This window comes from Cetorhinus maximus, unplaced genomic scaffold, assembly GCF_964194155.1.
Source record: "Cetorhinus maximus unplaced genomic scaffold, sCetMax3.hap1.1 HAP1_SCAFFOLD_370, whole genome shotgun sequence".
NCBI lineage: Eukaryota > Metazoa > Chordata > Chondrichthyes > Lamniformes > Cetorhinidae > Cetorhinus > Cetorhinus maximus.
The window spans coordinates 163,313-185,568 of NW_027596316.1; the positions used below are offsets into that span (position 1 = coordinate 163,313).

Genomic DNA, 22,256 nt, shown 5'->3' on the forward strand with positions numbered 1-22,256 from the left:
AACCTGTACCCCAGTGAGTGTGGGACTGTGCCCCAGTGAGAGTCAGTGTGAGTGGAACTGTACCCCAGTGAGAGTCAGTGTGTGCGGAACTGTACCCCAGTGAGAGTCAGTGTGAGTGGAACTGTACCCTAGTGACAGTTAGTGTGTGAGCAACTGTACCCCAGTGAGTGTCAGTGTGTGGAAGTGTACCCCAGAGAGAGTTAGTGTGTGTGCACCTGTACCTCAGTGAGAGTCAGTGGGTGTGGAACCCGAACCCCAGTGAGAATCAGTGTGTGTGGAACTGTACCCCAGTGAGAGTCAGTGTGTTGATCCTGTACCCCATTGAGTGTCAGTGTGTGGAACCTGTACCCCAGTGATAGTCAGTGCGTGTAGAACTGTGCCCCAGTGAGAGTCAGTGTGTGTGGAACTGTACCCCTGCGAGAGTCAGTTTTTGGAACCTGTACACCAGTGAGAGTCAGTGCGTGTAGAACTGTACCCCAGTGAGAGTCAGTGTGTGGGGGACCCGTACCCCAGTGAGAGTCAGTGTGTGTGGAATTGTACCCCAGTGAGAGTCAGTGTGTGTGGAACTGTACCCCAGTGAGAGTCAGTGTGTTTTGAAATGTACCGCAGTGAGAGTCAGGGCGTGTAGAACTTCACCCCACTGAGAGTCAGTGTGAGGCGGACCCGTACCCCAGTGAGAGTCAGTTTGTGTGGAACTGTACCCCAGTGAGAGTCAGTGTGTGGAACCTGTACCCCAGTGAGTGTGGAACTGTGCCCCAGTGAGAGTCAGTGTGAGTGGAACTGTACCCCAGTGAGAGTCAGTGTGTGCGGAACTGTACCCCAGTGAGAGTCAGTGTGAGTGGAACTGTACCACAGTGAGCGTCAGTGTGTGTGGAACCGTACCCCAGTTGGAGTCAGTGTGTGTGGAACTGTACCTCAGTGAAAGTCATTGAGTATAGAACTATACCCCAGTGAGATTCTGTGCATGTGGATCTGTACCCCAGTGAGAGTCAGTGTGTGTGGAACTGTACTCCAGTGAGAGTCTGTGTGTGGAACTGTACCCCAGTGAGAGTCTGTGTGTTCGGAACTATATCCCAATGAGAGTCAGTGTGTGTGGAACTGTACCCCATGGAGATTCAGTGTGTGTGGAACTGTACCCCAGTGAGAGTCAGTGTGTGCGGAACTGTACCCCAGTGAGAGTCAGTGTGTGTGGGACCCATACCCCAGTAAGAGTCGGTGTGTGTGGAACTGTACCCTAGTGAGAGTCGATGTGTGTGGAACTGTACCCTAGTGAGAGTCGGTGTGTGTGGAACTGTACCCCAGTGAGAGTCAGTGTCTCTGGGACCCGTACCCGAGTGAGAGTCAGTGTGTGTGGATCTGTACCCCAATGAGAGTCAGTGTGTGTGTAACTGTACCCCAGTGAGAGTCAGTGTGTGTGGAACTGTACCCCAGTCAGAGTCAGTGTGCGTGGAACCCATACCCCCGTGAGAGTCAGTGTGTGTGGAACTGTACTCCAGTGAGAGTCAGTGTGTGTGCAACTATACCAGTGAGAGTCAGTGTGTGTGGACCTGTACCCCAGTGAGAGTCAGTGTGTGTGGAACCCGAACCCCAGTGAGAAACAGTGTGTGTGGAACTGTACCCCAGTGAGAGTCAGTGTGTGTGGAACTTTACACCAGAGAGAGTAAATGTGATTGAGACCAGTACCCCAGTGAGAGTCAGTGTGTGTGGAACCCGGACGCCAGTGAGAATCAGTGTGTGGGGAACTGTGCGCCATTGAGAGAGAGTGTGTTTGGAACTGTGCCCCAGTGAGAGTCAGTGTGTGTGGATCTGTACCCCAATGAGAGTCACAGTGTGTGGAACTGTATCCCAGTGAGAGTCAGTGTGTGTGGAACTGTAACCCAGTGAGAGTCAGTGTGTGTGGAACTGTACCCCAGTGAGAGTCAGTGTGTGGAACTGTACCCCACTCAGAGTCAGTGCGTTTAGAACTGTACCTCAGTGAAAGTCATTGAATGTTGAACTATACCCCAGTGAGAGTCAGTGGGTAGAACTATACCCCAGTGAGAGTCAGTGGGTGTGGTACTGTACCCCAGTTAGTGTCAGTGTGTGTGGAACAGTACCCCAGTGAGAGTCAGTGAGTGTGTAACTGTACCCCAGTGAGAGTCAGTGTGAGTGGAACTGTACCCCAGAGAGAGTCAGTGCGTGTGGAACTGTACCTCAGTGAAAGTCATTGAGTGTAGAACTATACCCCAGTGAGAGTCAGTGTGTTTGGAACTGTACCCTAGTGACCGTTAGTGTGTGAGCAACTGTACGCCAGTGAGTGTCAGTGTGTGGAACTGTACCCCAGTGAGAGTCAGTGTGTGTGGAACTGTACTCCAGTGGGAGTCAGTGTGTGTGGAACTGTACGCCAATGAGAGTCAGTGTGTGTGGAACTGTACCCCAGTGAGAGTCAGTGTGTTTGGAACTGTAACCCAGTGAGAGTCAGTGTGTGTGGAACTGTAGCCCAGTGAGAGTCTGTGTGTGTGGATCGGTACCCCAATGAGAGTCAGTGTGTGTGGAACTGCACCCCAGTGAGAGTCAGTGTGTGTGGAACCCATATCCCAGTCAGAGTCAGTGTGTGTGGAACTGTATCCCAGTGAGGGTCAGTGTGTGTGGAACTGCGCCACAGTGAGAGTCAGTGTGTGGAACTGTGCCCCAGTGATAGTCAGTGTGTGTGGGACCCGTACCCCAATGAGAGTCAGTGTGTGTGGGACCCGTACCCCAGTGATAGTCAGTGTGTGTGGATCTGTACCCCAATGAGAGTCAGTGTGTGTGGAACTGTACCCCAGTGAGAATCAGTGTGTGGATCTGTACCCCAGTGAGAGTCAGTGTGTGGAAATGTACCCCAGTGTGTCAGTGCACGTAGAACTGTATCCCAGTGCGAGTCAGTGTGTGTGGAACTGTACCCCAGTGAGAGTCAGAGTGTGTGGAACCCAAATCCCAGTCAGAGTCAGTGTGTGTGGATCTGTAACCCAGTGAGGGTCAGTGTGTGTGCAACTGTACCAGTGAGTGTCAGTGTGTGTGGACCTGTACCGCAGTGAGAGTCAGTGTGTGTGAAACCCGAACCACAGTGAGAATCAATCTGTGTGGAACTGTATCCCAGTGAGAGTCAGTGTGTGTGGAACTGTGCCCCAGTGAGAGTCACTGTGTGTGAGACCCGAATCCAATTGAGAGTCAGTGTGTGTGGAACTGAACACCAGTGAGAGTCAATGTGAGTGAGACCCGTACCCCAGTGAGAGTCAGTGTATGTGGAACTGTACCTCAGTGAAAGTCATTGAGTGCAGAACTATACCCCAGTGAGAGTCAGTGTGTGTGGAACTGTACCCTAGTGACAGTAAGTGTGTGAGCAACTGTACCCCAGTGAGTGTCAGTGTGTGGAAGTGTACCCCAGTGAGAGTTAGTGTGTGGAACTGTACCCCAGTGAGTCAGTGCATGTAGAACTGTACCCGAGTGAGAGTCAGCGTGTGTGGAACTGTACCGCAGTGAGAGTCAGTGTGTGTGGAACCGTACCCCAGTTGGAGTCAGTGTGTGTGGAACTGTACCTCAGTGAAAGTCATTGAGTGTAGAACTATACCCCAGTGAGAGTCAGTGTGTGTGGAACTGTACCCCAGTGAGAGTTAGTGTGTGTGCAACTGTACCCCAGTGAGAGTCAGTGTGTGGAACTGTACCTCAGTGAGAGTCAGTGAGTGGAACTGTACCCCAGTGAGTCAGTGCATGTAGAACTGTACCCCAGTGAGAGGTTGTGTGTGTGGAACTGTATCCCAGTGAGAGTCAGTGTGTGTGGAACTGTACCCCAGTGAGAGTCTGTGCGTGTGGAACTGTACACCAGTGAGAGTCTGTGCATGTGGAACTGTACCCCATGGAGAGTCAGTGTGTGTGGAACTGTACCCCAGTGAGAGTCTGTGTGTGTGGAACTGTACCCCAGTGAGAGTCAGTGTGTGTGGGACCCGTACCCCAGTAAGAGTCGGTGTGTGTGGAACTGTACCCTAGTGAGAGTTCGTGTGTGTGGAACTGTACCGTAGTGAGAGTCGGTGTGTGTGGAACTGTACCCCAGTGAGAGTCAGTGTGTGTGGATCTGTGCACCAGTGAGTGTCAGTGTGTCTGGGACCCGTACCCCAGTATGAGTCAGTGTGTGTGGGACCCGTATCCCAGAGAGAGTCGGTGTGTGTGGGACCCGTACCCCAATGAGAGTCAGTATGTGAGGAACTGTACCCCAGTGAGAGTCAGTGTGTGTGGAACTGTAACCCAGTCAGAGTCAGTGTGTGTGGATCTGTACCCCAATGAGAGTCAGTGTGTGTGGAACTGTACCCCAGTGAGAGTCAGTGTGTGTGGACCTGTACCCCAGTGAGAGTCAGTGTGCGTGGAACCCGTACCCCAGTGAGAGTCAGTGTGTGTGGAACTGTACCCCAGTGAGAGTCAGTGTGTGTGCAACTGTACCAGTGAGAGTCAGTGTGTGTGCACCTGTACCTCAGTGAGAGTCAGTGGGTGTGGAACCCGAACCCCAGTGAGAATCAGTGTGTGTGGAACTGTACCCCAGTGAGAGTCAGTGTGTGGATCCTGTACCCCATTGAGTGTCAGTGTGTGGAACCTGTACCCCAGTGATAGTCAGTGCGTGTAGAACTGTGCCCCAGTGAGAGTCAGTGTGTGTGGAACTGTACCCCTGCGAGAGTCAGTGTGTGGAACCTGTACACCAGTGAGAGTCAGTGCGTGTAGAACTGTACCCCAGTGAGAGTCAGTGTGTGGGGGACCCGTACCCCAGTGAGAGTCAGTGTGTGTGGAACTGTACCCCAGTGAGAGTCAGTGTGTGTGGAACTGTACCCCAGTGAGAGTCAGTGTGTTTTGAAACGTAACGCAGTGAGAGTCAGGGCGTGTAGAACTTCACCCCACTGAGAGTCAGTGTGAGGCGGACCCGTACCCCAGTGAGAGTCAGTTTGTGTGGAACTGTACCCCAGTGAGAGTCAGTGTGTGGAACCTGTACCCCAGTGAGTGTGGAACTGTGCCCCAGTGAGAGTCAGTGTGTGTGGAACTGTACCCCAGTGAGAGTCAGTGTGTGTGGAACTGTACCCCAGTGAGAGTCAGTGTGTGTGGAACTGTACCCCAGTGAGAGTCAGTGTGTGTGGAACTGTACCCCAGTGACAGTCTGTGCATGTGGAACTGTACCCCATGGAGAGTCAGTGTGTGTGGAACTGTACCCCAGTGAGAGTCAGTGTGTGCGGAACTGTACCCCAGAGAGAGTCAGTGTGTGTGGGACCCATACCCCAGTAAGAGTCGGTGTGTGTGGAACTGTACCCTAGTGAGAGTCGATGTGTGTGGAACTGTACCCTAGTGAGAGTCGGTGTGTGTGGAACTGTACCCCAGTGAGAGTCAGTGTGTCTGGATCTGTAACCCACTGAGAGTCAGTGTCTCTGGGACCCGTACCCCAGTGAGAGTCAGTGTGTGTGGAACTGTACCCCAGTGAGAGTCAGTGTGTGTGCAACTATACCAGTGAGAGTCAGTGTGTGTGGACCTGTACCCCAGTGAGAGTCAGTGTGTGTGGAACCCGAACCCCAGTGAGAAACAGTGTGTGTGGAACTGTACCCCAGTGAGAGTCAGTGTGTGTGGAACTTTACACCAGTGAGAGTCAATGTGAGTGAGACCCGTACCCCAGTGAGAGTCAGTGTGTGTGGAACCCGGACGCCAGTGAGAATCAGTGTGTGGGGAACTGTGCGCCATTGAGAGAGAGTGTGTTTGGATCTGTGCCCCAGTGAGAGTCAGTGTGTATGGAACTGTACCCCAGTGAGAGTCAGTGTGTGTGGATCTGTACCCCAATGAGAGTCACAGTGTGTGGAACTGTATCCCAGTGAGAGTCAGTGTGTGTGGAACTGTAACCCAGTGAGAGTCAGTGTGTGGAACTGTACCCCAGTGAGAGTCAGTGTGTGGAACTGTACCCCAGTCAGAGTCAGTGCGTTTAGAACTGTACCTCAGTGAAAGTCATTGAATGTAGAACTATACCCCAGTGAGAGTCAGTGGGTAGAACTATACCCCAGTGAGAGTCAGTGTGTGTGGTACTGTACCCCAGTGAGAGTCAGTGTGTGTGGAACAGTACCCCAGTGAGAGTCAGTGAGTGTGTAACTGTACCCCAGTGAGAGTCAGTGTGAGTGGAACTGTACCCCAGAGAGAGTCAGTGCGTGTGGAACTGTACCTCAGTGAAAGTCATTGAGTGTAGAACTATACCCCAGTGAGAGTCAGTGTGTGTGGAACTGTACCCTAGTGACCGTTAGTGTGTGAGCAACTGTACGCCAGTGAGTGTCAGTGTGTGGAACTGTACCCCCGTGAGAGTCATTGTGTGTGGAACTGTACCCTAGTGACAGTTAGTGTGTGAGCAACTGTACCCCAGTGAGTGTCAGTGTGTGGAAGTGTACCCCAGTGAGAGTCAGCGTGTGTAAAACTGTACCCCAGTGAGAGTCAGTGTGTGTGGAACCGTATCCCAGTTGGAGTCAGTGTATGTGGAACTGTACTTCAGTGAAGGTCATTGAGTGTAGAACTATACCCCAGTGAGAGTCAGTGTGTGTGGAACTGTACCCCAGTGAGATTCAGTGTGTGGAACTGTACCTCAGTGAGAGTCAGTGAGTGGAACTGTACCCCAGTGAGTCAGTGCATGTAGATCTGTACCCCAGTGAGAGTCAGTGTGTGTGGAACTGTACCCCAGTGAGAGTCAGTGTGTGTGGAACTGTACCCCAGTGAGCTTCTGTGCATGTGGAACTGTACCGCAGTGAGAGTCAGTGTGTGTGGAACTGTACCCAAGGGAGTTTCTCTGTGTGTGGAACTGTAACCCTGTGAGAGTCTGTGTGTGTGGAACTGTATCCCAGTGAGAGTCAGTGTGTGTGGAACTGTACCCCAGTGAGAGTCTGTGTGTGTGGAACTGTACCCCAGTGAGAGTCTGTGCATGTGGAAATTTACCACATGGAGAGTCAGTGTGTGTGGAACTGTACCCCAGTGAGAGTCAGTGTGTGTGGGACCCGTACCCCAGTAAGAGTCGGTGTGTGTGGAACTGTACCCTAGTGAGAGTCGGTGTGTGTGGAACTGTACCCCAGTGAGAGTCAGTGTGTCTGGGACACGTACCCCAGTGAGAGTCAATGTGTATGGGACCGTATCCCAGTTAGAGTCGGTGTGTGTGGGACCCGTACCCCAATGAGAGTCAGTGTGTGTGGAAAAGTACCCCAGTGAGAGTCAGTGTGTGTGGAACTGTACCCCAGTGAGAGCCAGTGTGCGTGGAACCGATACACCAGTGAGAGTCAGTGTGTGTGGAACTGTACCCCAGTGAGATGAAGTGTGTGTGCAACTGTACCAGTGAGAGTCAGTGTGTGTGGACCTGTACCCCAGTGAGAGTCAGTGCTTGTGGAACACGAACCCCAGTGAGAAACAGTGTGTGTGGAACTGTACCCCAGTGAGAGTCAGTGTGTGTGGAACTGTACACCAGTGAGAGTCAATGTGAGTGAGACCCGTACCCCAGTGAGAGTCAGTGTGTGTGGAACCCGGACGCCAGTGAGAATCAGTGTGTGGGGAACTGTGCGTCATTGAGGGAGAGTGTGTTTAGAACTGTGCCCCAGTGAGAGTCAGTGTGTGTGGAACTGTGCCCCAGTGAGAGTCAGTGTGTGTGGAACTGTACCCCAGTGAGAGTCAGAGTGTGTGGAACTGTATCCGAGTGAGAGTCAGTGTGTGTGGAACTGTACCCCAGTGAGAGTCAGTGTGTGTGGGACACGTACCCCAGTAAGAGTCGGTGTGTGTGGAACTGTACCCTAGTGAGAGTCGGTGTGTGTGGAACTGTACCGTAGTGAGAGTCGGTGTGTGTGGAACTGTACCCCAGTGAGAGTCAGTGTGTGTGGATCTGTACACCAGTGAGTGTCAGTGTGTCTGGGACCCGTACCCCAGTGAGAGTCAGTGTGTGTGGGACCCTTATCCCAGTGAGAGTCGATGTGTGTGGGACCCGTACCCCAATGAGAGTCAGTGTGTGAGGAACTGTACCCCAGTGAGAGTCAGTGTGTGTGGAACTGTAACCCAGTGAGAGTCAGTGTGTGTGGATCTGTACTCCAATGAGAGTCAGTGTGTGTGGAACTGTACCCCAGTGAGAGTCAGTGTGTGTGGACCTGTACCCCAGTGAGAGTCAGTGTGCGTGGAACCCGTACCCCAGTGAGAGTCAGTGTGTGTGGAACTGTACCCCAGTGAGAGTCAGTGTGTGTGCAACTGTACCAGTGAGAGTCAGTGTGTGTGCACCTGTACCTCAGTGAGAGTCAGTGGGTGTGGAACCCGAACCCCAGTGAGAATCAGTGTGTGTGGAACTGTACCCCAGTGAGAGTCAGTGTGTGGATCCTGTACCCCATTGAGTGTCAGTGTGTGGAACCTGTACCCCAGTGATAGTCAGTGCGTGTAGAACTGTGCCCCAGTGAGAGTCAGTGTGTGTGGAACTGTACCCCTGCGAGAGTCAGTGTCTGGAACCTGTACACCAGTGAGAGTCAGTGCGTGTAGAACTGTACCCCAGTGAGAGTCAGTGTGTGGGGGACCCGTACCCCAGTGAGAGTCAGTGTGTGTGGAACTGTACCCCAGTGAGAGTCAGTGTGTGTGGAACTGTACCCCAGTGAGAGTCAGTGTGTTTTGAAATGTACCGCAGTGAGAGTCAGGGCGTGTAGAGCTTCACCCCACTGAGAGTCAGTGTGAGGCGGACCCGTACCCCAGTGAGAGTCAGTTTGTGTGGAACTGTACCCCAGTGAGAGTCACTGTGTGGAACCTGTACCCCAGTGAGTGTGGAACTGTGCCCCAGTGAGAGTCAGTGTGAGTGGAACTGTACCCCAGTGAGAGTCAGTGTGTGCGGAACTGTACCCCAGTGAGTCAGTGCATGTAGAACTGTACCCCAGTGAGAGTCAGCATGTGTGGAACTGTACCACAGTGAGCGTCAGTGTGTGTGGAACCGTACCCCAGTTGGAGTCAGTGTGTGTGGAACTGTACCTCAGTGAAAGTCATTGAGTGTAGAACTATACCCCAGTGAGAGTCAGTGTGTGTGGAACTGTACCCCAGTGAGAGTTAGTGTGTGTGCAGCTGTACCCCAGTGAGAGTCAGTGTGTGGAACTGTACCTCAGTGAGAGTCAGTGCATGTAGCACTGTACCCCAGTGAGAGGTTGTGTGTGTGGAACTGTACCCCAGTGAGAGTCAGTGTGTGTGGAACTGTACCCCAGTGAGATTCTGTGCATGTGGATCTGTACCCCAGTGAGAGTCAGTGTGTGTGGAACTGTACTCCAGTGAGAGTCTGTGTGTCTGGAACTGTACCCCAGTGAGAGTCTGTGTGTGTGGAACTGTATCCCAGTGAGAGTCAGTGTGTGTGGAACTGTACCCCAGTGAGAGTCAGTGTGTGGAACTGTACCCCAGTGAGAGTCTGTGCATGTGGAACTGTACCCCATGGAGAGTCAGTGTGTGTGGAACTGTACCCCAGTGATAGTCAGTGTGTGCGGAACTGTACCCCAGTGAGAGTCAGTGTGTGTGCGACCCATACCCCAGTAAGAGTCGGTGTGTGTGGAACTGTACCCTAGTGAGAGTCGATGTGTGTGGAACTGTACCCTAGTGAGAGTCGGTGTGTGTGGAACTGTACCCCAGTGAGAGTCAGTGTCTCTGGGACCCGTACCCCAGTGAGAGTCAGTGTGTGTGGATCTGTACCCCAATGAGAGTCAGTGTGTGTGGAACTGTACCCCAGTGAGAGTCAGTGTGTGTGGAACTGTACCCCAGTCAGAGTCAGTGTGCGTGGAACCCATACCCCCGTGAGAGTCAGTGTGTGTGGAACTGTACCCCAGTGAGAGTCAGTGTGTGTGCAACTATACCAGTGAGAGTCAGTGTGTGTGGACCTGTACCCCAGTGAGAGTCAGTGTGTGTGGAACCCGAACCCCAGTGAGAAACAGTGTGTGTGGAACTGTACCCCAGTGAGAGTCAGTGTGTGTGGAACTTTACACCAGATAGAGTAAATGTGAGTGAGACCCGTACCCCAGTGAGAGTCAGTGTGTGTGGAACTCGGACGCCAGTGAGAATCAGTGTGTGGGGAACTGTGCGCCATTGAGAGAGAGTGTGTTTGGAACTGTGCCCCAGTGAGAGTCAGTGTGTGTGGAACTGTGCCCCAGTGAGAGTCAGTGTGTGTGGATCTGTACCCCAATGAGAGTCACAGTGTGTGGAACTGTATCCCAGTGAGAGTCAGTGTGTGTGGAACTGTAACCCAGTGAGAGTCAGTGTGTGTGGAACTGTACCCCAGTGAGAGTCAGTGTGTGGAACTGTACCCCAGTCAGAGTCAGTGCGTTTAGAACTGTACCTCAGTGAAAGTCATTGAATGTAGAACTATACCCCAGTGAGAGTCAGTGTGTAGAACTATACCCCAGTGAGAGTCAGTGTGTGTGGTACTGTACCCCAGTTAGAGTCAGTGTGTGTGGAACAGTACCCCAGTGAGAGTCAGTGAGTGTGTAACTGTACCCCAGTGAGAGTCAGTGTGAGTGGAACTGTACCCCAGAGAGAGTCAGTGCGTGTGGAACTGTACCTCAGTGAAAGTCATTGAGTGTAGAACTATACCCCAGTGAGAGTCAGTGTGTTTGGAACTGTACCCTAGTGACCGTTAGTGTGTGAGCAACTGTACGCCAGTGAGTGTCAGTGTGTGGAACTGTACCCCAGTGAGAGTCAGTGTGTGTGGAACTGTACTCCAGTGGGAGTCAGTGTGTGTGGAACTGTACGCCAATGAGAGTCAGTGTGTGTGGAACTGTACCCCAGTGAGAGTCAGTGTGTTTGGAACTGTAACCCAGTGAGAGTCAGTGTGTGTGGAACTGTAGCCCAGTGAGAGTCTGTGTGTGTGGATCGGTACCCCAATGAGAGTCAGTGTGTGTGGAACTGCACCCCAGTGAGAGTCAGTGTTTGTGGAACCCATATCCCAGTCAGAGTCAGTGTGTGTGGAACTGTATCCCAGTGAGGGTCAGTGTGTGTGGAATTGCGCCCCAGTGAGAGTCAGTGTGTGTGGAACTGTGCCCCAGTGATAGTCAGTGTGTGTGGGACCCGTACCCCATTGAGAGTCAGTGTGTGTGGGACCCGTACCCCAGTGATAGTCAGTGTGTGTGGATCTGTACCCCAATGAGAGTCAGTGTGTGTGGAACTGTACCCCAGTGAGAATCAGTGTGTGGATCTGTACCCCCGTGAGAGTCAGTGTGTGGAAATGTACCCCAGTGTGTCAGTGCACGTAGAACTGTATCCCAGTGAGAGTCAGTGTGTGTGGAACTGTACCCCAGTGAGAGTCAGTGTGTGTGGATCTGTACCCCAATGAAAGTCAGTTTGTGTGGAACTGTACCCCAGTGAGAGTCAGTGTGTGTGGAACTGTACCCCAGTGGGAGTCAGTGTGTGTGGAACTGTACGCCAATGAGAGTCAGTGTGTGTGGAACTGTACCCCAGTGAGAGTCAGCGTGTTTGGAACTGTAACCCAGTGAGAGTCAGTGTGAGTGGAACTGTACCCCAGTGAGAGTCAGTGTGTGTGGAACTGTACCCCAGTGAGAGTCAGAGTGTGTGGAACCCAAATCCCAGTCAGAGTCAGTGTGTGTGGATCTGTAACCCAGTGAGGGTCAGTGTGTGTGCAACTGTACCAGTGAGTGTCAGTGTGTGTGGACCTGTACCGCAGTGAGAGTCAGTGTGTGTGAAACCCGAACCACAGTGAGAATCAATGTGTGTGGAACTGTATCCCAGTGAGAGTCAGTGTGTGTGGAACTGTGCCCCAGTGAGAGTCACTGTGTGTGAGACCCGAATCCAAGTGAGAGTCAGTGTGTGTGGAACTGAACACCAGTGAGAGTCAATGTGAGTGAGACCCGTACCCCAGTGAGAGTCAGTGTATGTGGAACTGTACCTCAGTGAAAGTCATTGAGTGCAGAACTATACCCCAGTGAGAGTCAGTGTGTGTGGAACTGTACCCTAGTGACAGTAAGTGTGTGAACAACTGTACCCCAGTGAGTGTCAGTGTGTGGAAGTGTACCCCAGTGAGAGTTAGTGTGTGGAACTGTACCCCAGTGAGTCAGTGCATGTAGAACTGTACCCCAGTGAGAGTCAGCGTGTGTGGAACTGTACCGCAGTGAGAGTCAGTGTGTGTGGAACCGTAACCCTGTTGGAGTCAGTGTGTGTGGAACTGTACCTCAGTGAAAGTCATTGAGTGTAGAACTATACCCCAGTGAGAGTCAGTGTGTGTGGAACTGTACCCCAGTGAGAGTTAGTGTGTGGAACTGTACCTCAGTGAGAGTCAGTGAGTGGAACTGTACCCCAGTGAGTCAGTGCATGTAGAACTGTACCCCAGTGAGAGGTTGTGTGTGTGGAACTGTACCCCAGTGAGAGTCAGTGTGTGTGGAACTGTACCCCAGTGAGAGTCTGTGCGTGTGGAACTGTACCCCAATGAGAGTCTGTGCATGTGGAACTGTACCCCATGGAGAGTCAGTGTGTGTGGAACTGTACCCCAGTGAGAGTCAGTTTGTGTGGAACTGTACCCCAGTGAGAGTCAGTGTGTGTGGGACCCGTACCCCAGTAAGAGTCGGTGTGTGTGGAACTGTACCCTAGTGAGAGTCGGTGTGTGTGGAACTGTACCGTAGTGAGAGTCGGTGTGTGTGGAACTGTACCCCAGTGAGAGTCAGTGTGTGTGGATCTGTACACCAGTGAGTGTCAGTGTGTCTGGGACCCGTACCCCAGTGAGAGTCAGTGTGTGTGGGACCCGTATCCCAGTGAGAGTCGGTGTGTGTGGGACCCGTACCCCAATGAGAGTCAGTGTGTGAGGAACTGTACCCCAGTGAGAGTCAAGTGTGTGTGGAACTGTAACCCAGTCAGAGTCAGTGTGTGTGGATCTGTACCCCAATGAGAGTCAGTGTGTGTGGACCTGTACCCCAGTGAGAGTCAGTGTGTGTGGACCTGTACCCCAGTGAGAGTCAGTGTGCGTGGAACCCGTACCCCAGTGAGAGTCAGTGTGTGTGGAACTGTACCCCAGTGAGAGTCAGTGTGTGTGCAACTGTACCAGTGAGAGTCAGTGTGTGTGCACCTGTACCTCAGTGAGAGTCAGTGGGTGTGGAACCCGAACCCCAGTGAGAATCAGTGTGTGTGGAACTGTACTCCAGTGCGAGTCAGTGTGTGGATCCTGTACCCCATTGAGTGTCAGTGTGTGGAACCTGTACCCCAGTGATAGTCAGTGCGTGTAGAACTGTGCCCCAGTGAGAGTCAGTGTGTGTGGAACTGTACCCCTGCGAGAGTCAGTGTGTGGAACCTGTACACCAGTGAGAGTAAGTGCGTGTAGAACTGTTCCCCAGTGAGAGTCAGTGTGTGGGGGACCCGTACCCCAGTGAGAGTCAGTGTGTGTGGAACTGTACCCCAGTGAGAGTCAGTGTGTGTGGAACTGTACCCCAGTGAGAGTCAGTGTGTTTTGAAATGTACCGCAGTGAGAGTCAGGGCGTGAAGAACTTCACCCGACTGAGAGTCAGTGTGAGGCGGACCCGTACCCCAGTGAGAGTCAGTTTGTGTGGAACTGTACCCCAGTGAGAGTCAGTGTGTGGAACCTGTACCCCAGTGAGTGTGGAACTGTGCCCCAGTGAGAGTCAGTGTGAGTGGAACTGTACCCCAGTGAGAGTCAGTGTGTGCGGAACTGTACCCCAGTGAGAGTCAGTGTGAGTGGAACTGTAACCTAGTGACAGTTAGTGTGTGAGCAACTGTACCCCAGTGAGTGTCAGTGTGTGGAAGTGTACCCCAGAGAGAGTTAGTGTGTGGATATGTACCCCAGTGAGTCAGTGCATGTAGAACTGTACCCCAGTGAGAGTCAGCATGTGTGGAACTGTACCACAGTGAGCGTCAGTGTGTGTGGAACCGTACCCCAGTTGGAGTCAGTGTGTGTGGAACTGTACCTCAGTGAAAGTCATTGAGTGTAGAACTATACCCCAGTGAGAGTCAGTGTGTGTGGAACTGTACCCCAGTGAGAGTTAGTGTGTGTGCAGCTGTACCCCAGTGAGAGTCAGTGTTTGGAACTGTACCTCAGTGAGAGTCAGTGCATGTGGATCTGTACCCCAGTTAGAGTCAGTGTGTGTGGAACTGTACTCCAGTGAGAGTCTGTGTGTCTGGAACTGTACCCCAGTGAGAGTCTGTGTGTGTGGAACTGTATCCCAGTGAGAGTCAGTGTGTGAGGAACTGTACCCCAGTGAGAGTCAGTGTCTGTGGAACTGTACCCCAGTGAGAGTCTGTGCATGTGGAACTGTACCCCATGGAGAGTCAGTGTGTGTGGAACTGTACCCCAGTGAGAGTCAGTGTGTGCAGAACTGTACCCCAGTGAGAGTCAGTGTGTGTGGGACCCAAACCCCAGTAAGAGTCGGTGTGCGTGGAACTGTACCCTAGTGCGAGTCGATGTGTGTGGAACTGTACCCTAGTGAGAATCGGTGTGTGTGGAACTGTACCCAAGTGAGAGTCAGTGTGTCTGGATCTGTAACCCAGTGAGAGTCAGTGTCTCTGGGACCCGTACCCCAGTGAGAGTCAGTGTGTGTGGATCTGTACCCCAATGAGAGTCAGTGTGTGTGGAACAGTACCCCAGTGAGAGTCAGTGTGTGTGGAACTGTACCCCAGTCAGAGTCAGTGTGCGTGGAACCCATACCCCCGTGAGAGTCAGTGTGTGTGGAACTGTACCCCAGTGAGAGTCAGTGTGTGTGCAACTATACCAGTGAGAGTCAGTGTGTGTGGACCTGTACCCCAGTGAGAGTCAGTGTGTGTGGAACCCGAACCCCAGTGAGAAACAGTGTGTGTGGAACTGTACCCCAGTGAGAGTCAGTGTGTGTGGAACTTTACACCAGTGAGAGTCAATGTGAGTGAGACCCGTACCACAGTGAGAGTCAGTGTGTGTGGAACCCGGACGCCAGTGAGAATCAGTGTGTGGGGAACTGTGCGCCATTGAGAGAGAGTGTGTTTGGAACTGTGCCCCAGTGAGAGTCAGTGTGTGTGGAACTGTGCCCCAGTGAGAGTCAGTGTGTGTGGATCTGTACCCCAATGAGAGTCACAGTGTGTGGAACTGTATCCCAGTGAGAATCAGTGTGTGTGGAACTGTAACCCAGTGAGAGTCAGTGTGTGTGGAACTGTACCGCAGTGAGAGTCAGTGTGTGGAACTGTACCCCACTCAGAGTCAGTGCGTTTAGAACTGTACCTCAGTGAACGTCATTGAATGTAGAACTATACCCCAGTGAGAGTCAGTGGGTAGAACTATACCCCAGTGAGAGTCAGTGTGTGTGGTACTGTACCCCAGTGAGAGTCAGTGTGTGTGGAACAGTACCCCAGTAAAAATCAGTGAGTTTGTAACTGTACCCCAGTGAGAGTCAGTGTGAGTGGAACTGTACCCCAGAGAGAGTCAGTGCGTGTGGAACTGTACCTCAGTGAAAGTCATTGAGTGTAGAACTATACCCCAGTGAGAGTCAGTGTGTGTGGAACTGTACCCAAGTGACCGTTAGTGTATGAGCAACTGTACGCCAGTGAGTGTCAGTGTGTGGAACTGTACCCCCGTGAGAGTCATTGTGTGTGGAACTGTACCCTAGTGAAGGTTAGTGTGTGAGCAACTGTACCCCAGTGAGTGTCAGTGTGTGGAAGTGTACCCCAGTGAGAGTCAGCGTGTGTAAAACTGTACCCCAGTGAGAGTCAGTGTGTGTGGAACCGTACCCCAGTTGGAGTCAGTGTGTGTGGAACTGTACCTCAGTGAAGGTCATTGAGTGTAGAACTATACCCCAGTGAGAGTCAGTGTGTGTGGAACTGTACCCCAGTGAGATTCAGTGTGTGGAACTGTACCTCAGTGAGAGTCAGTGAGTGGAACTGTACCCCAGTGAGTTTGTGCATGTAGAACTGTACCCCAGTGAGAGTCAGTGTGTGTGGAACTGTACCCCAGTGAGAGTCAGTGTCTGTGGAACTGTACCCCAGTGAGCTTCTGTGCATGTGGAACTGTACCGCAGTGAGAGTCAGTGTCTGTGGAACAGTACCCAAGTGAGTTTCTCTGTGTGTGGAACTGTAACCCTGTGAGAATCTGTGTGTGTGGAATTGTATCCCAGTGAGAGTCAGTGTGTGTGGAACTGTACCCCAGTGAGAGTCTGTGGGTGTGGAACTGTACCCCAGTGAGAGTCAGTGTGTGTGGACCTGTACCCCAGTGAGAGTCAGTGTGCGTGGAACCTGTACCCCAGTGAGAGTCAGTGTGTGTGGAACTGTACCCCAGTGAGAGTCAGTGTGTGTGCAACTGTACCAGTGAGAGTCAGTGTGTGTGCACCTGTACCTCAGTGAGAGTCAGTGGATGTGGAACCCGAACCCCAGTGAGAATCAGTGTGTGTGGAACTGTACCCCAGTGAGAGTCAGTGTGTGGATCCTGTACCCCATTGAGTGTCAGTGTGTGGAACCTGTACCCCAGTGACAGTCAGTGCGTGTAGAACTGTGCCCCAGTGAGAGTCAGTGTGTGGGGGACCCGTACCCCAGTGAGAGTCAGTGTGTGTGGAACTGTACCCCAGTGAGAGTCAGTGTGTGTGGAACTGTACCCCAGTGAGAGTCAGTGTGTTTTGAAATGTACCGCAGTGAGAGTCAGGGCGTGTAGAACTTCACCCCACTGAGAGTCAGTGTGAGGCGGACCCGTACCCCAGTGAGAGTCAGTTTGTGTGGAACTGTACCCCAGTGAGAGTCAGTGTGTGGAACCTGTACCCCAGTGAGTGTGGAACTGAGCCCCAGTGAGAGTCAGTGTGAGTGGAACTGTACCCCAGTGAGAGTCAGTGTGTGTGGAACTGTGCCCCAGTGAGAGTCAGTGTGTGTGGATCTGTACCCCAATGAGAGTCAGCGTGTGTGGAACTGTACCCCAGTGATAGTCAGTGTGTGTGGAACTGTAAACCAGTGAGAGTCAGTATGTGTGGAACTGTACCCCAGTGAGAGTCAGTGTGTGAAACTGTACCCCAGTGAGAGTCAGTGTGTGGAACTGGACCCCAGTGAGTCAGTGCATGTAGAACTGTACCCCAGTGAGAGTCAGTGTGTGTGGAACTGAACCCCAGTGAGAGTCAGTGTGTGTGGATCTGTACCCCAATGAAAGTCAGTGTGTGTGGAACTGTGCCCCAGTGAGAGTCAGTGTGTGTGGAACTGTACCCCAGTGGGAGTCAGTGTGTGTGGAAATGTACGCCAATGAGAGTCAGTGTGTTTGGAACTGTACCCCAGTGAGAGTCAGTGTGTTTGGAACTGTAACCCAGTGAGAGTCAGTGTGTGTGGAACTGTACCCCAGTGAGAGTCAGCGTGTGTGGATCTGTACCCCAATGATTGTCAGTGTGTGTGGAACTGTACCCCAGTGAGAGTCAGTGTGTGTGGAACCCATAGCCCATTCAGAGTCAGTGTGTGTGGAACTGTACCCAAGTGAAAGTCAGTGTGTGTGGAACTGTATCCCAGTGAGGGTCAGTGTGTGTGGAACTGCGCCCCAGTGAGAGTCAGTGAGTGTGGAACTGTACCCCAGTGGGAGTTAGTGTGTGTGGACCTCTACCCCAGTGAGAGTCGGTGTGCGTGGAACTGTACCCCAGTGACAGTCAGTGTTTGTGCGACTGTACCAGTGAGAGTCAGTGTGTGTGAACCTGTACCCCAGTGAGAGTCAGTGTGTGTGGAACGCGAACCCCAGTGAGAATCAGTGTGTGTGGAACAGTATCCCAGTGAGAGTCAGTGTGTGTGGAACTGTGCCCCAGTGAGAGTCACTGTGTGTGAGACCCGAATCCCAGTGAGAGTCAGTGTGTCTGGAACTGAACACCAGTGAGATTCAATGTGAGTGAGACCCGTACCCCAGTGAGAGTCAGTGTATGTGGAACGCGAACGCCAGTGAGAGACAGTGTGTGTGGAACTGTACCCCAGTAAGAGTCAGTGTGTGTGGAACTGTACCCCAGTGAGAGTCAGTGTGTGGAACTGTACAGCAGTGAGAGTCAGTGTCTCTGGGACCCGTACCCCAGTGAGAGTCAGTGTGTGTGGATCTGTACCCCAATGAGAGTCAGTGTGTGTGGAACTGTACCCCAGTGAGAGTCAGTGTGTGTGGAACTGTACCCCAGTCAGAGTCAGTGTGCGTGGAACCCATACCCCCGTGAGAGTCAGTGTGTGTGGAACTGTACCCCAGTGAGAGTCAGTGTGTGTGCAACTATACCAGTGAGAGTCAGTGTGTGTGGACCTGTACCCCAGTGAGAGTCAGTGTGTGTGGAACCCGAACCCCAGTGAGAAACAGTGTGTGTGGAACTGTACCCCAGTGAGAGTCAGTGTGTGTGGAACTTTACACCAGTGAGAGTCAATGTGAGTGAGACCTGTACCCCAGTGAGAGTCAGTGTGTGTGGAACCCGGACGCCAGTGAGAATCAGTGTGTGGGGAACTGTGCGCCATTGAGAGAGAGTGTGTTTGGAACTGTGCCCCAGTGAGAGTCAGTGTGTGTGGAACTGTGCCCCAGTGAGAGTCAGTGTGTGTGGATCTGTACCCCAATGAGAGTCACAGTGTGTGGAACTGTATCCCAGTGAGAGTCAGTGTGTGTGGAACTGTAACCCAGTGAGAGTCAGTGTGTGTGGAACTGTACCCCAGTGAGAGTCAGTGTGTGGAACTGTACCCCAGTGAGAGTCAGTGTGTGCAACTGTACCCCAGTCAGAGTCAGTGCGTTTAGAACTGTACCTCAGTGAATGTCATTGAATGTAGAACGTTGAATGTGTGTGGAACTGTACCCCAGTGAGAGTCAGTGTGTGGAACTGTACCCCAGTGAGAGTCAGTGGGTAGAACTATACCCCAGTGATAGTCAGTGTGTGTGGAACTGTACCCCAGTGAGAGTCAGTGTGTGTGGAACAGTACCCCAGTGAGAGTCAGTGAGAGTGGAACTGTACCCCAGTGAGAGTCAGTGTGAGTGGAACTGTACCCCAGAGAGAGTCAGTGCGTGTGGAACTGTACCTCAGTGAAAGTCATTGAGTGTAGAACTATACCCCAGTGAGAGTCAGTGTGTGTGGAACTGTACCCTAGTGACCGTTAGTGTGTGAGCAACTGTACGCCAGTGAGTGTCAGTGTGTGGAACTGTACCCCAGTGAGAGTCAGTGTGTGTGGAACTGTACCCTAGTGACAGTTAGTGTGTGAGCAACTGTACCCCAGTGAGTGTCAGTGTGTGGAAGTGTACCCCAGTGAGAGTCAGCGTGTGTAAAACTGTACCCCAGTGAGAGTCAGTGTGTGTGGAACCGTACCCCAGTTGGAGTCAGTGTGTGTGGAACTGTACCTCAGTGAAGGTCATTGAGTGTAGAACTATACCCCAGTGAGAGTCAGTGTGTGTGGAACTGTACCCCAGTGAGATTCAGTGTGTGGAACTGTACCTCAGTGAGAGTCAGTGAGTGGAACTGTACCCCAGTGAGTCAGTGCATGTAGACCTGTACCCCAGTGAGAGTCAGTGTGTGTGGAACTGTACCCCAGTGAGAGTCAGTGTGTGTGGAACTGTACCCCAGTGATCTTCTGTGCATGTGGAACTGTACCGCAGTGATAGTCAGTGTGTGTGGAACTGTACCCAAGTGAGTTTCTCTGTGTGTGGAACCTTAACCCTGTGAGAATCTGTGTGTGTGGAACTGTATCCCAGTGAGAGTCAGTGTGTGTGGAACTGTACCCCAGTGAGAGTCTGTGTGTGTGGAACTGTACCCCAGTGAGAGTCTGTGCATGTGGAACTTTACCACATGGAGAGTCAGTGTGTGTGGAACTGTACGCCAGTGAGAGTCAGTGTGTGTGGGACCGTTACCCCAGTAAGAGTCAGTGTGTGTGGAACTGTACCCTAGTGAGAGTCGGTGTGTGTGGAACTGTACCCCAGTGAGAGTCAGTGTGTCTGGGACACGTACCCCAGTGATAGTCAATGTGTATGGGACCGTATCCCAGTTAGAGTCGGTGTGTGTGGGACCCGTACCCCAATGAGAGTCAGTGTGTGTGGAAAAGTACCCCAGTGAGAGTCAGTGTGTGTGGAACTGTACCCCAGTGAGAGCCAGTGTGCGTGGAACCGATACACCAGTGAGAGTCAGTGTGTGTGGAACTGTACCCCAGTGAGATGAAGTGTGTGTGCAACTGTACCAGTGAGAGTCAGTGTGTGTGGACCTGTACCCCAGTGAGAGTCAGTGCGTGTGGAACACGAACCCCAGTGAGAAACAGTGTGTGTGGAACTGTACCCCAGTGAGAGTCAGTGTGTGTGGAACTGTACACCAGTGAGAGTCAATGTGAGTGAGACCCGTACCCCAGTGAGAGTCAGTGTGTGTGGAACCCGGACGCCAGTGAGAATCAGTGTGTGGGGAACTGTGCGTCATTGAGAGAGAGTGTGTTTGGAACTGTGCCCCAGTGAGAGACAGTGTGTGTGGAACTGTTCCCCAGTGAGAGTCAGTGTGTGTGGAACTGTACCCCAGTGAGAGTCAGTGTGTGTGGGAGCCGTAACCCAGTGAGAGTCGGTGTGTGTGGAACTGTACCCTAGTGAGAGTCGGTGTGTGTGGAACTGTACCGTAGTGAGAGTCGTTGTGTGTGGAACTGTACCCCAGTGAGAGTCAGTGTGTGTGGATCTGTACACCAGTGAGTGTCAGTGTGTCTGGGACCCGTACCCCAGTGAGAGTCAGTGTGTGTGGGACCCGTATCCCAGTGAGAGTCGGTGTGTGTGGGACCCGTACCCCAATGAGAGTCAGTGTGTGAGGAACTGTACCCCAGTGAGAGTCAGTGTGTGTGGAACTGTAACCCAGTCAGAGTCAGTGTGTGTGGATCTGTACCCCAATGAGAGTCAGTGTGTGTGGAACTGTACCCCAGTGAGAGTCAGTTTGTGTGGACCTGTACCCCAGTGAGAGTCAGTGTGCGTGGAACCCGTACCCCAGTGAGAGTCAGTGTGTGTGGAACTGTACCCCAGTGAGAGTCAGTGTGTGTGCAACTGTACCAGTGAGAGTCAGTGTGTGTGCACCTGTACCTCAGTGAGAGTCAGTGGATGTGGAACCCGAACCCCAGTGAGAATCAGTGTGTGTGGAACTGTACCCCAGTGAGAGTCAGTGTGTGGATCCTGTACCCCATTGAGTGTCGGTGTGTGGAACCTGTACCCCAGTGATAGTCAGTGCGTGTAGAACTGTGCCCCAGTGAGAGTCAGTGTGTGTGGAACTGTACCCCTGCGAGAGTCAGTGTCTGGAACCTGTACACCAGTGAGAGTCAGTGCGTGTAGAACTGTACCCCAGTGAGAGTCAGTGTGTGGGGGACCCGTACCCCAGTGAGAGTCAGTGTGTGTGGAACTGTACCCCAGTGAGAGTCAGTGTGTGTGGAACTGTACCCCAGTGAGAGTCAGTGTGTTTTGAAATGTACCGCAGTGAGAGTCAGGGCTTGTAGAACTTCACCCCACTGAGAGTCAGTGTGAGGCGGACCCGTACCCCAGTGAGAGTCAGTTTGTGTGGAACTGTACCCCAGTGAGAGTCAGTGTGTGGAACCAGTACCCCAGTGAGTGTGGAACTGTGCCCCAGTGAGAGTCAGTGTGAGTGGAACTGTACCCCAGTGAGAGTCAGTGTGTGTGGAACTGTGCCCCAGTGAGAGTCAGTGTATGTGGATCTGTACCCCAATGAGAGTCAGAGTGTGTGGAACTGTACCCCAGTGTGAGTCAGTGTGTGTGGAACTGTAACCCAGTGAGAGTCAGTATGTGTGGAACTGTACCCCAGTGAGAGTCAGTGTGTGAAACTGTACCCCAGTGAGAGTCAGTGTGTGGAACTGGACCCCAGTGAGTCAGTGCATGTAGAACTGTACCCCAGTGAGAGTCAGTGTGTGTGGAACTGTACCCCAGTGAGAGTCAGTGTGTGTGGATCTGTACCCCAATGAAAGTCAGTGTGTGTGGAACTGTAACCCAGTGAGAGTCAGTGTGTGTGGAACTGTACCCCAGTGAGAGTCAGCGTGTGTGGATCTGTACCCCAATGATTGTCAGTGTGTGTGGAACTGTACCCCAGTGAGAGTCAGTGTGTGTGGAACCCATAGCCCATTCAGAGTCAGTGTGTGTGGAACTGTACCCAAGTGAAAGTCAGTGTGTGTGGAACTGTATCCCAGTGAGGGTCAGTGTGTGTGGAACTGCGCCCCAGTGAGAGTCAGTGAGTGTGGAACTGTACCCCAGTGGGAGTTAGTGTGTGTGGACCTCTACCCCAGTGAGAGTCGGTGTGCGTGGAACTGTACCCCAGTGAGAGTCAGTGCGTGTGCGACTGTACCAGTGAGAGTCA

At 52.5% G+C, this 22,256-nt stretch overlaps 1 long non-coding RNA gene across 1 annotated transcript in view; it reads left to right on the plus strand.

Moving 5' to 3' along the window:
- Window positions 1-22,256, plus strand: part of LOC144673483 (uncharacterized) — a 154,515-nt gene that overhangs the window by 44,621 nt on the left and 87,638 nt on the right. The window contains exon 2 of the long non-coding RNA XR_013574318.1: window positions 4,012-4,060. This is a non-coding gene — a long non-coding RNA (uncharacterized LOC144673483). The remainder of the gene's footprint in view (window positions 1-4,011; window positions 4,061-22,256) is intronic.